The following is a 12,144-nucleotide window of genomic DNA, read 5'->3' on the forward strand; positions in this document are numbered from 1 at the left end:
CATATTTTTTAAAATCATCGACATCTTTCCTGCACTATTTCCCACTGTCCTATTACAGATTTTTTTTTTTTTTTGCATTCTCCATGTTTTACATGTGATAGTCTCAGTTAAATAACTAATGGCACCATTTATCCTTGTGACCTCCCCTCCATCAACACACAATTTCATGAAAGAAATGAAGAAAGCCAACAACAAAAGCACTAATAGGGTCATTTATTAAAAACAGCATTTTAGACGTGTTTTAATACCCCTGTGTCGGTGGTGGATGCGCCGAAGTTATGTAGAGGAGCATAACTTTGGCGCATGATCTGCGTGTGTACACCATGCCTAAATCTATGCCAGCTCCCTTGTTGGCATAGATGTAAGTCATTTTCTACGCTAAAAACTGGCATAGAAAATCATAAATGAGACGGGCCTGACGGCCCATCCTCTTCCTCGCCCACATTACGCCCCCTATTTGAGAACTGGCATGGAAGGGGAAGGAGTCGCAGATTTTGCCGCAAATCACCTTTGTGATAAAATCTGCACCAAATATACGCGTATATTTGGTCATAAATAACCCCCTAAATTCTTTAGTATTATATTCAAACTTACTAAAACTTTTTTTTTTCCTTTCAGAGTCCACATTTCCAGCACCTATATTACATAAGTCTCAGAATAAAATGCTAGTTATGATGCTGTTATTAATATGATATGTTGCCCCAGAGATCTGAAATGAGCGCACAGGCGGAGTGGTGTGCATACTTGCCATTTTCTATCAGTCTTCACTGGTGTGTATACAATGAACAGGACCAAAATGTGTTTGTTAGCTATGGTAATGCAAATTTTTTTATCCACATTTGGGAATAAAATCAAGCCCAATAGTTACTTTGTTTCTGAGCTGGAAGGAGAAGTGAATCAATTTTAATGAGTTACGTTACATTTATTTCTCGTGCTGCAGAGTCCCTGCGTGTCCTTCTTTTTCATTTGGGTAAATGTTTTGTGTGTTTTCTTTTTTTAAATGAATTACAATCATATTCTGACAGTCATTTTGTGGCTCTAATGGGTTCGGGAAATCCCATGATACTCATATAAAATCCAATGGAAAAACATCTATTTTAGTTATATTTCAGCCGTCGTTATGTTATAATTATGTGTTCAAATGTGTCTGAAAAAACCCCCAATTTCCTATATAGTTTGTGTAAATTTACTTATGTTTTAAAGAGAAAGAAAAGGCACATCTTTATTTTAGGAAATGTAGCATATGCCATCCTAAATTTAAAATAGTGGGGAAAGTTATCCTGCCTTCAGTTTATTAGACAGGAGGTAGATGCCTGGTAGCTGCCACCGTCAGCCGTAAGTTACATGGAGCAGCCATTTCTTTTACTAACCCTGTCCTTACTCAGGTCTCCCTGGCGAACGGTGAGATAACCCTCGCAGCTTTTTTTACTGTGCATACATTAAATTTACCCTTTAAGGGTATATCCACATGGGACATAACATACAGCCGCAGATCATTTTCACGCAGCTTTTGCCATTTATTAAGATCTTATCCACTTTGCTCTTAATGTACAGCGCTACAGATCTGCTGCATAAAAATCAGCAGTAAATTATTTTGGCATGTTTTGCCCTGTTAGGCTACATGCACACGAATGTTGTTTCTTTCCGTGTTCGTTCCGTTTTCTTTGCGGATAGGATACGGACCCATTCATTTCAATGGGTCCGCAAAAAAAGCTGACAGCAGACCGTGTGCTGTCCGCATCTGTATGTCCTTTCCGTAGCGCCGCAAATTTTTTTAACATGTCCTATTCTTGTCCGTTTTAGGCATTGTTACAATAGATCCGCAAAAAAAAACTAATGCATACGGATGTCATGATGATGACGGATGTTTTTGCGGATACGCAATTTGAGGACCGCAAAACACATACGGTTGTGTGTATGTAGCCTTAAAGTGATGTTATGTCTGTTATTGGACACTGAGGGGTCAGCGAGCTTCCAAAGTCTATACTGTATCCTGCTCTTTTTTTATTTCAATTATTCTCAAAGCGATTAGTTAAAGGGGATGTCAGCTTTTTTATATTGATGACCTAGCCTCAAGATCAGAGGGGGTGCTGGGAGTCGCGACCGCAGCAGTGAGCAGGTGTAATTGCAACTATGCCATCCCATTCACTTCAATAGGACTGCTCCTTCCTTTTCACTTGAATAGAAAGGAACCGTCCCATTGAAATGAATGGGACGGCATAGTTGTAATTACTACTGCTCGCTGCTGCAGTTGTGAAGGCGAGCAGGTAAACAGTGAAGAGAAAGCAACATTCATACAAGCTGATCTGATATTGATGACCTATGCTGAGGAAAGGGCATTAATAGTAAAAAGCGGACAACCCCTTTAAGATATGATTTCTTCTTATACCAGATGTTGCTTGTTAGAAGCAGATTAGAAGCCTAAGGGCTTGTTCACACGACCGTGTGAAGCCCGTGCCCGTGCTGTGGACCGCAAATTGCGGTCTGCAATGCACGGGCACCGACCGTGGCCCAGCCGCATGGGGATTGCGGACCCATTCACTTGAATGGGTCCGCAATCCGTCCGTTCCGAAAAAGGTAGAGCAAGTTCTATCTTTTTGCGGTGCAGAGGCACGGAACCCCAGGAAGCACTCCGTAGTGCTCCGTTCCGTGCTTCCGTTCCTCACCGTTCCGCATCTCTGGATGCGGTCCGCAATCCGTAGATAAAGGAAAGTTCACATGTCGTAGATAAATCATGTTTTTTTCCCTACAATATTTGCAAATGGCTAAAACCATGATACAACTGTGATGACTTACCTTTATTGTAGTTTAGATTTGTACATGACTTATATATCATGTCATGTATGCAAATGTATGTATAATTCAATTATTAGGCCGAGGATTATACCTAGGCTTTTTGTTTCACACTACAAAAATTGCTGTGAAGTCGCTCTGAAATCTCTGTCCATAGGGAATGCATTGAGTAGCTTGAAAATCCAAATCACTGCAGTCAAGTGAGTGTTGGAGGAGCAATTTTATAGCTAGAAATAAATTCGGGTGAAATCTGTGCAGACAAGTGTTTGTAGCTAGTGATATTTTTAAATCACTGCATGCTGGACTTTAAAGGTAATGTGTCATAAGAAAATGACCCATTGTTTAAACCATGTTTTTAAGGTAAACATACTTTAAAATAATTGGTGGTTATTTTTTATTTCCCATGTATAATATATATATATATATTTAAATCCTGCAGATATCACACTGGCCACTAGACGTAATAATAGGCGCCACTTCTTGATATGTACAGATCACTTTACTGCAGTCATCTCATTATCATTATAGGTAGGATTAGAATGGCAGATATCACCTCTGTATAGATAACACAGGATCCAGCATTCACAATAGGGGATATCACTGCTTATCTACTCCCTCCTGACCTCTGCTCAGGTCACAGTGCATGCCTAGAAAACTATCCCATAGAAGTCGATAATGAGGTTTCCCTCCTTTCCATTGTGTCTATGGCCCACGGTGGCTGCTGCAAAGCATATCTGTAAATGCTTTTAAGAACAGCTCAGACAGGATGGTGGCCCCCATAATCATGTATAGGAAATGGAATTATACAAATTATACAACCATAAAAGCATATTACAAAAAAGGGTATGTGGCACTATCTGTTTTTCACTGGCAGAAAAAAAATTGGTGATGCATTCCTTTTAAGTCCAATTTCCAAGATACTTTTTTTCCTCCATAGAGTAACATGAAAATCTCTTGCCAATAAAATCGCTGTGAACCTGCTGCTTAATCTTACTGAGAAAAGGATTCCTGCTGCTCACTTGGCTGCAGCGATTTGGAAGCGATTTTCAAGCCACTTAATGCATTCCCTATAGGCAGGAATTTCACAGCACTTTTTATAGTGTGGCAAAAAGTCTACATGTAAGCTCAGCCTTAAAGGGGTTCGCTAGTTCCATAATATAGTTTTTTATTTGCATTCAACACCCTAAATGCTGCATATTTTTACCCTATAAACCTGTTTATCATGTCATTGCTTTCCTTCCCCTGTTCTCTGCCTCAGCTAATCTGGTCAGGATGCTTACATACAGAACTTCCTGTTTCCCTTAGCTTTCTAACCAAACCCAGCTTGCTTTTCTCTGTAATATTTCTCAGTACTTGCTCCACCTAACATGGAGAGATGAAGGAGGTGTGATTACTGCAGAGGGAACAGTGGCAGGTGGAGCAATCCCTGAGAATCATTACAGATGGTTTGGTTAGAAAAGCCAGCAGGAAGCTGATGAAAACAGGAAGTTGCCAATATCCTGTGAAATGATGCACAGAACAGGGGAAGGAAAGCACAGACATGAGAAACAGGGACTTGCGGCATAGATATGCATTGTTATGATATTGCATGCAGATAAAAAAAATGTCATTACGGGACCGATGACCCCCTTAAAATCTAAAGTGCAGGACACACCAGGCACTCTCTGCCTTACAAAGTATTTACCCAGGGATGATGCCCCATCTTTGCTGCTGAAAGCAGAGAATCAATTCATATGTTTTGTCATTGAACAGGTACAGGTTTAAAAAAAAGGACAATTTTAAAAGTCTTTAAAGCGTTAAAATGTTCTCTGATCACACAACAAAGCAGCTATAGATTCTATTCACACATTTAATTAACATCAGTCACTTAAACAATAGATGACTTAACACATTTCTGGCAGGCGATGAGACTTATCTGACTGCTAATTGTTTTTGTCAGTATGCTATTGTAGAAATTATTAATTTTAAAAGTCTTCTGAAGCACGTTATTAGAAGCCATGCCTCCAAACTGTGACTGCTCGCTAATATCGTTTAGGCAGGGGGGTTACATATTTTGGCTTTGAATTGTCCTTTCTTTGTATCAATCATTGCTACTTTATGACTGAATGCTTACTTAACCCGCTCTCTAGACCAGGGGTGGCTAACCTTACAGACACAAAGAACCAGAAAAAAAATAAGTATGACTACCAGGAGCCACAAGCTATATATATATATATATATATATATATATATACACTGCTCAAAAAAATAAGAGGAACACAAAAATAATACATCCTAGATCTGAATTAATTAAATATTTTTCTGAAATACTTTGTTCTTTACATAGTTGAATGTGCTGACAACAAAATCACACAAAAATTAAAAAATGGAAATCAAATTTTTCAACCCATGGAGATCTGGATTTGGAGTCACACTCAAAATTAAAGTGGAAAAACACACTACAGGCTAATCCAACTTTGATGTAATGTCCTTAAAACAAGTCAAAATGAGGCTCAGTAGTGTGTGTGGCCTCCACGTGCCTGTATGACCTCCCTACAACGCCTGTGCATGCTCCTGATGAGGTGGCGGATGGTCTCCTGAGGGATCTCCTCCCAGACCTGGACTAAAGCATCTGCCAACTCCTGGAAAGTCTGTGGTGCAACGTGACGTTGGTGGATAGAGCGAGACATGATGTCCCAGATGTGCTCAATTGGATTCAGGTCTGGGGAACGGGCGGGCCAGTCCATAGCATCAATGCCTTCGTCTTGCAGGAACTGCTGACACACTCCAGCCACATGAGGTCTAGCATTGTCTTGCATTAGGAGGAACCCAGGGCCAACCGCACCAGCATACGGTCTCACAAGGGGTCTGAGGATCTCATCTCGGTACCTAATAGCAGTCCGGATACCTCTGGCGAGCACATGGAGGGCTGTGCGGCCCTCTAAAGAAATGCCATCCCACACCATTACTTACCCAATGCCAAACCGGTCATGCTTGAGGATGTTGCAGGCAGCAGAACGTTCTCCACAGCGTCTCCAGACTCTGTCACGTCTGTCACATATGCTCAGTATGAACCTGCTTTCATCTGTGAAGAGCACAGGGCGCCAGTGGCGAATTTGCCAATCTTGGTGTTCTCTGGCAAATGCCAAACGTCCTGCACGGTGTTGGGTTGTAAGCACAACCCCCACCTGTGGACGTCGGGCCCTCATATCCCCCTGAATGGAGTCTGTTTATGACCGTTTCAGCAGACACATGCACATTTCTGGCCTGCTGGAGGTCATTTTGCAGGGCTCTGGCAGTGCTCCTCCTGTTCCTCCTTGCACAAAGGCAGAGATAGCGGTCCTGCTGCTGGGTTGTTGCCCTCCTACGGCCTCCTCCACGTCTCCTGATGTACTGGCCTGTCTCCTGGTAGCACCTCCATGCTCTGGACACTACGCTGACAGACACAGCAAACCTTCTTGCCACAGCTCGCATTGATGTGCCATCCTTGATAAGCTGCACTACCTGAGCCACTTGTGTGGGTTGTAGACTCCGTCTCATGCTACCACTAGAGTTAAAGCACAGCCAGCATTCAAAAGTGACCAAAACATCAGCCAGGAAGCATAGGAACTGAGAAGTGTCTGTGGTCACCACCTGCAGAACCACTCCTTTATTGGGGGTGTCTTGCTAATTGCCTATAATTTCCACCTGTTGTCTATTCCATTTGCACAACAGCATGTGAAATTGATTGTCACTCAGTGTTGCTTCCTAATTGGACAGTTTGATTTCACAGAAGTGTAATTGACTTGGAGTTACATTGTGTTGTTTAAGTGTTCCCTTTATTTTTTTGAGCAGTGTATATATATATATATATATATATATATATATATATATATACACATATACATACACGAGTCACCGTATTTTTCGCCCTATAAGATGCACCTAGGTTTTATTGGAGAAAAATAAGAAAAAAAAATATTTTTCATCTGATCTGAGTTTTTTTCTTATTTTTCATTAGCAGAGAAGAAAATAAAAAAAATATTTTTCAGCAGACCCGCAATGCTTATCTGACCTAAGATAAGATACTCAATCCTCATCATACCGCCAAATCAGACCCCCAAAATGAGACCCCCAATGCTCAGATCAGACAACACAAATCAGACTCCCATTGTCATACCCCCCGTGCTCAGACCAGACTCCCCCATGCTCAGACCAAACTCCCCCGTGCTCAGACCAGACTCCCCCGTGCTCAGGTCAGACTCCCCCGTGCTCAGGTCAGACTCCCCCGTGCTCAGATCAGACCCCCCATGCTCAGATCTGACCCCCCATGCTCAGATCTGACCCCCCATACTCAGACCAGACTCCCATGCTCCGACCAGACTCCCATGCTCCGACCAGACTCCCATGCTCCGACCAGACTCCCATGCTCAGACCAGACTCCCATGCTCAGACCAGACTCCCATGCTCAGATCAGACACCCATTGCTCATATAAGATCCCCCCATGCTCAGATCAGACCCTCCATGCTCAAATCAGGACCCCCCATGCTCAGACCACCCATGCTCAGATCAGACCCTCCCATGCTCAGATCAGACCCACCATGTTCAGATCAGACCCCCCATGCTCAGATCTGACCCCCCATACTCAGATCTGACCTCCCTATGCTCAGATCTGACCTCCTCATGCTCAAATCTGCCCCCCCCCCCGATGCTCAGACCAGACTCCCATTGCTCAGATAAGATCCCCCCATGCTCATAAAATACCCCCCATGCTCATATCAGACATCCCCCATGCTCAGTACTATAATTTTAATGCTTAGAATGAAATATGTCTCTGAACTATATATTTTTAGGTATCGGTGCTCAACTGGTAGAATGTGAGGCTTATTGGAAAGTTCAGTTAATTGTAATAGCAATTATACCTGCATTTATAACGAACATAGAAGGAAAAATACATATACTTATTAGAACAAATCAGCAGCAAATGTAAAGTGGGTCACAGGTGTAGCTGGGAGCCATACAATGCGACTTCCTAAGACTGCACATGCTCATAAATGAAGTGTCCTGTTGCCAAGTGAAACAGATTACTGCCCCTGCCTGACTGTGTCAAATACTGTGACGCTGCACATGCACTGATGTAACCACAATATATCATGCTATAGTACCAATGGTCAGTGAAGATATGTGGTGCTGATTCACCTAGTAAAGCCTGAACACTTGCCTACCAAGTCTATCAAAGGGAAAAAAACAGGTAGCTGTTATGTTGGTGGCCCATGCCCACCGCTGACCCTCTATTCGGAGCGAGTACCAGCGACGCATCAGTCACTCAGCTGGCCCCTCTGCTTCCCAGCGGTCTGGACTCTCTTGTCCTTCTCTGATGCCCAGCAGCGAACCTGACCGCTGGCATTCCATGTGCTCTCCTGCTTCAGGCCACAGCCTGCCCTTCTCTTCCAGGTCCCCTAGGCCTGTTTCTGGTGTGCATGTGCTCCACTGCTCTTAAAGGGTCTCAGTCTTCCCCAGCCAATTTCTGGTCACTTCTGGGTACTTATTGCATCTTACCTTTGGAGGGTGCCTGAGCTTTAGGTTGTCTTACATACCGTGTACCAACCTCTGCCTATTTACTGACTTTGACCCTGCCCTGCCTGACCTGACCATTGACTGTTTACCATATTAATACTTTGCTGCTTGCCCTGACCTTTGCCTGTTTCCTGAATATGAGTACTGCCCAATCTCTCAGTGCTTTGCACTGTTGTCTTTGACCACCATTGGTTAGCTGCCAACCACACCGGGACTATTCCAGGAGGTAGCAGCCTGGTGGCTCCACTGCTGCGAAGTTCAGATGCTTGTATAGGGGTTAAAGTTTGACTATCTGGGGATTGCCAAGATAATGCCCTTAGGTCTAGTCCAATATCAAATCAGTTGTTTGGTGCAGTGGTACCACACCCACTTCCCATGACCGTAGCCCTGTGTCATCACAGTTTGCATATTTTCAGCAGGAGTAATATGATAGCATAACAGTGATTACAAATAAATTTAACCAATGACAATCTTTGTCGCTCCCCATCTTTTGTGCTGTGTATAGGGTTCCCACCCCAATCACTAGTAAATATAAATCACAGCAGAGTTTTTCTTGATCATTTTAGGTTTCTTTTATTATTCAGAAACATAAGTCATGTGGCAGTGTGTGAACGTTTTCGGCTTACAGGCCTTCATCAGACACTGAGGTACAAAGAAATAAGAAAATGAACATCTTTTGTAAAAAAATTCAAAATAAAATATAATATAAGTGCAATGACTGATGCGGTACAGAAGGTTCAATCACACATATTAAACTGAAACACCAACGATAGGAATATCTCTCCCAATGTGTTGCAGGTAGTGAGTCCAAGTTCCAGAATTCATTATCGCAATTTGTGTCTGAGTTGTAACCTCATCATAAAGCTGCATCAAAACCTGATGCAAATTCCAAAATATTAAGTATCCGTCTATGTTAGGTTGTCAAGGTGTATCTACAGAGAGAATGGTAACTGTACATAGTTATTTGTATATAGTTAGAATGATGATCATCAATAATAATCAGTAAAAATCAATAATTGTCACGAGTTGGAGGTCCCAGGAGAGACCACCGCGTCGTCATGCAATAAACAAACGGAAATCAGGTACAGACACATAAGAGTTTATTGCACAAACAAAACAGGGAAGGCAGCACAGACAAAACAAGAGCTCTATGTACCGTCAGCACAGTGGGAGAAAACCCCCACTGCGCCACTGTCTAGTAATACTCCAGAGGGGCGTGACTAAGCAACTCCTGGTGTTCACTAGAGCCCTAGATGGTAGGGTTAGACTTTGCCGCAGGAAGTTGCCAGGGTCCACTCTGGAGCATGAGCTAGACAGTGACAGCAGGGACGAATGGACAACAGGTACCAGAAGGTACCGACGGCACATAGGCAAACATAACAGACAGGTAAATACAAAACAGGGCAAATAATAACACAAGCAGGAGTTCATGCAAGGGAGCAGGAGTGGCAATAAGAAGAGAAGGACTTGCTCCACCAGTAGTAAACTGCATGGCCTTGTAATGCCACTCTGCTGCAAAGGCTTGCTGAACACAGACATATGAATACAAAATGGGGCAACTAATAATACAAGCAGGAGTTCACGCAAGGGAGCAGGAGTGGCAATGAGCAGAGAAGGACTTGCTCCACCAGTAGTAAACTGCATGGCCTTGTCATGCCACTCTGCTGCAAAAGCTTGCTGAACACAGACATCAGAATAAACACAAAGTAACTAAAACATAACTAGCAGAACAGATAACAGAAAGACAGGAAAGAGGACGTTAATGAACAAGTAGGGAAACCCACAGAGCACAGACAGACAGACAGACACAGATCCCATGGGTCAGCAGCATGGGAGAGAGAGTACAAACCAGGAGCAGGACAAGACAACACACACCAGGAGAGCTGACCCAGAACTGAGGAAACCTCAGCCTTATATACAGGTTCCATGGGTGCAGCAGAGAGACCACACCCATGGAGCAGACAGAGGATTAACTCCTGATAGGAACACAGGGGAGTTAACCCATACAGAACCACAAATGACACACAGGAACAAAACTTCAGGGAGGAGCGCCGAACAAGCAAGGACGGAAGGTCACAGTTAGAGGTAACGACTGTCACAATAATGCTTATAAAATGGACCCGTGATAATCATAGTATATAACAAAACATAATGGACCCATTAGACTAAATGGGATAACAACAGAGGCTGTATTTTCACTAACAAGGACTTACCTGTGCCGCAGTTAGTAAGTTAGAGACGATGTAGTAGTACACCAAGGGTGGACAGCACTGTCTCGTACCTGGAGAGAAGTGGTGTGACAGGTAGGGGCTTGTGGTCCTCTTAAATAAGGAAAAAAGTTTATTCCCATAAGGGGCATGCTGTCAGATGTCCATCGGGAGCGCTGAATGGCGTACGCTTCAAAGACCGGATATCGATCGAAATTTGGAGCGCATAGTGGCCGGAAGTGAGTTCCATTGACAGGAAGTTGGCTTTGGTATGGGACGAAGCTGCAGTAGATAGCAGTTTGGAGCGCATGGAGGCCAGAAATGCGTTCCATAGACAGGAAGTAACTATAGAGTGGGGAACACAGAGGAGGGGCATAGTGAAACAGGGGCAAACAATGAGAAAACATGGATAAAAATAGCAAGTGAAGGAATAGGTATAGATAAATGAGATAACTATAGTAGGGAGAGAAAATTATAAAGGATACCCAAATGCGGCACCGGGTCCTAGTAGTGTTCAAGGGGTCTGTAATGTAATTAGAAATAAACTGTTAAAGTCCATAAGAGTAAATATCAGAGCTCTAAATTGACAATATGACAAATCACTTAAGATGTCTCGAAGTTAAATGAAGGTTGCACAGATAATCATTCAGATAAAAAAAGGGGGGGTCAGAGTAAATTCTGTATTTCATATTCCCTATTCATACCCTTGGGAGTAAGGCTTTGTGAAGTGTGGATCCAAAAGGCTTCTCTCAGTTTAAGGGTTTTGGATCTATTACTCCCTCTGCGTGGTGGTGGAATTTGCTCAATTACTTGGAATTTAAGTTGCGCTAGGGTATGTTTGACTTCATGGAAATGTGAAGGAATTGGCAGAAGTAAGTTCTGCCGTCTTATGGTTGATTTGTATTGGCAAATTCTTTCTCTGACATTTTCCAAGGTCTCCCCCACATATACTAGGTCACAAGGGCATTTGATTAGGTAAACTACGTAGTCGGAGTCACACGTGAAAAAGCCTCGAATCTCTATCGATTTACCAGTGTGTGGATGGAAGATAGTAGGGCCTTTCTGTATATTTGAACACTGGAAACAATGAAGACACGGAAAAGTGCCCTTCTTTTGTGTTTTTAGGAATACCTGTTTAGGTAAACGGTTGGCTGAACCTATATCCTCTCTCACCAATAGGTCACGTAGGTTTTTGGCCTGCGGTTACAGGGTAGTATAGGGTGGCAGAATTCCTCAACTTGTGGATACGCCTTTTTCAAGAGTGGCCAGTGGCTCTGAATGACATTCAAGACCTTGTGTGCACTTGGATGGAACGTGTGGACAAAGGGAATACGTTTATTTGTAGATACGGGCTTGCGTGTTTTTTGTGGAGGTGGTTTGAGTATATGTGCTGGATAACTACGTTCTCTAAACCGTTGTTGCATTTCTTCAATGCGTTGTGCTCTGATTTGCGGATCCTCAACTATAGCTTGTACTCTTTTTAATTGGGAACCTGGAAGTGATTTTTTCGTGGTAGGAGGATGAAAACTGGAAAAAAGAAGTAAATTATTCCTGTCGGTGGGTTTGTGATATAAGTTTGTAGTGAGTTTGCCTTGGGGATTTTTGATG

The sequence above is a fragment of the Bufo bufo genome, chromosome 1 (assembly GCF_905171765.1).
Source record: "Bufo bufo chromosome 1, aBufBuf1.1, whole genome shotgun sequence".
In the NCBI taxonomy this organism is placed as follows: Eukaryota; Metazoa; Chordata; class Amphibia; order Anura; family Bufonidae; genus Bufo; species Bufo bufo.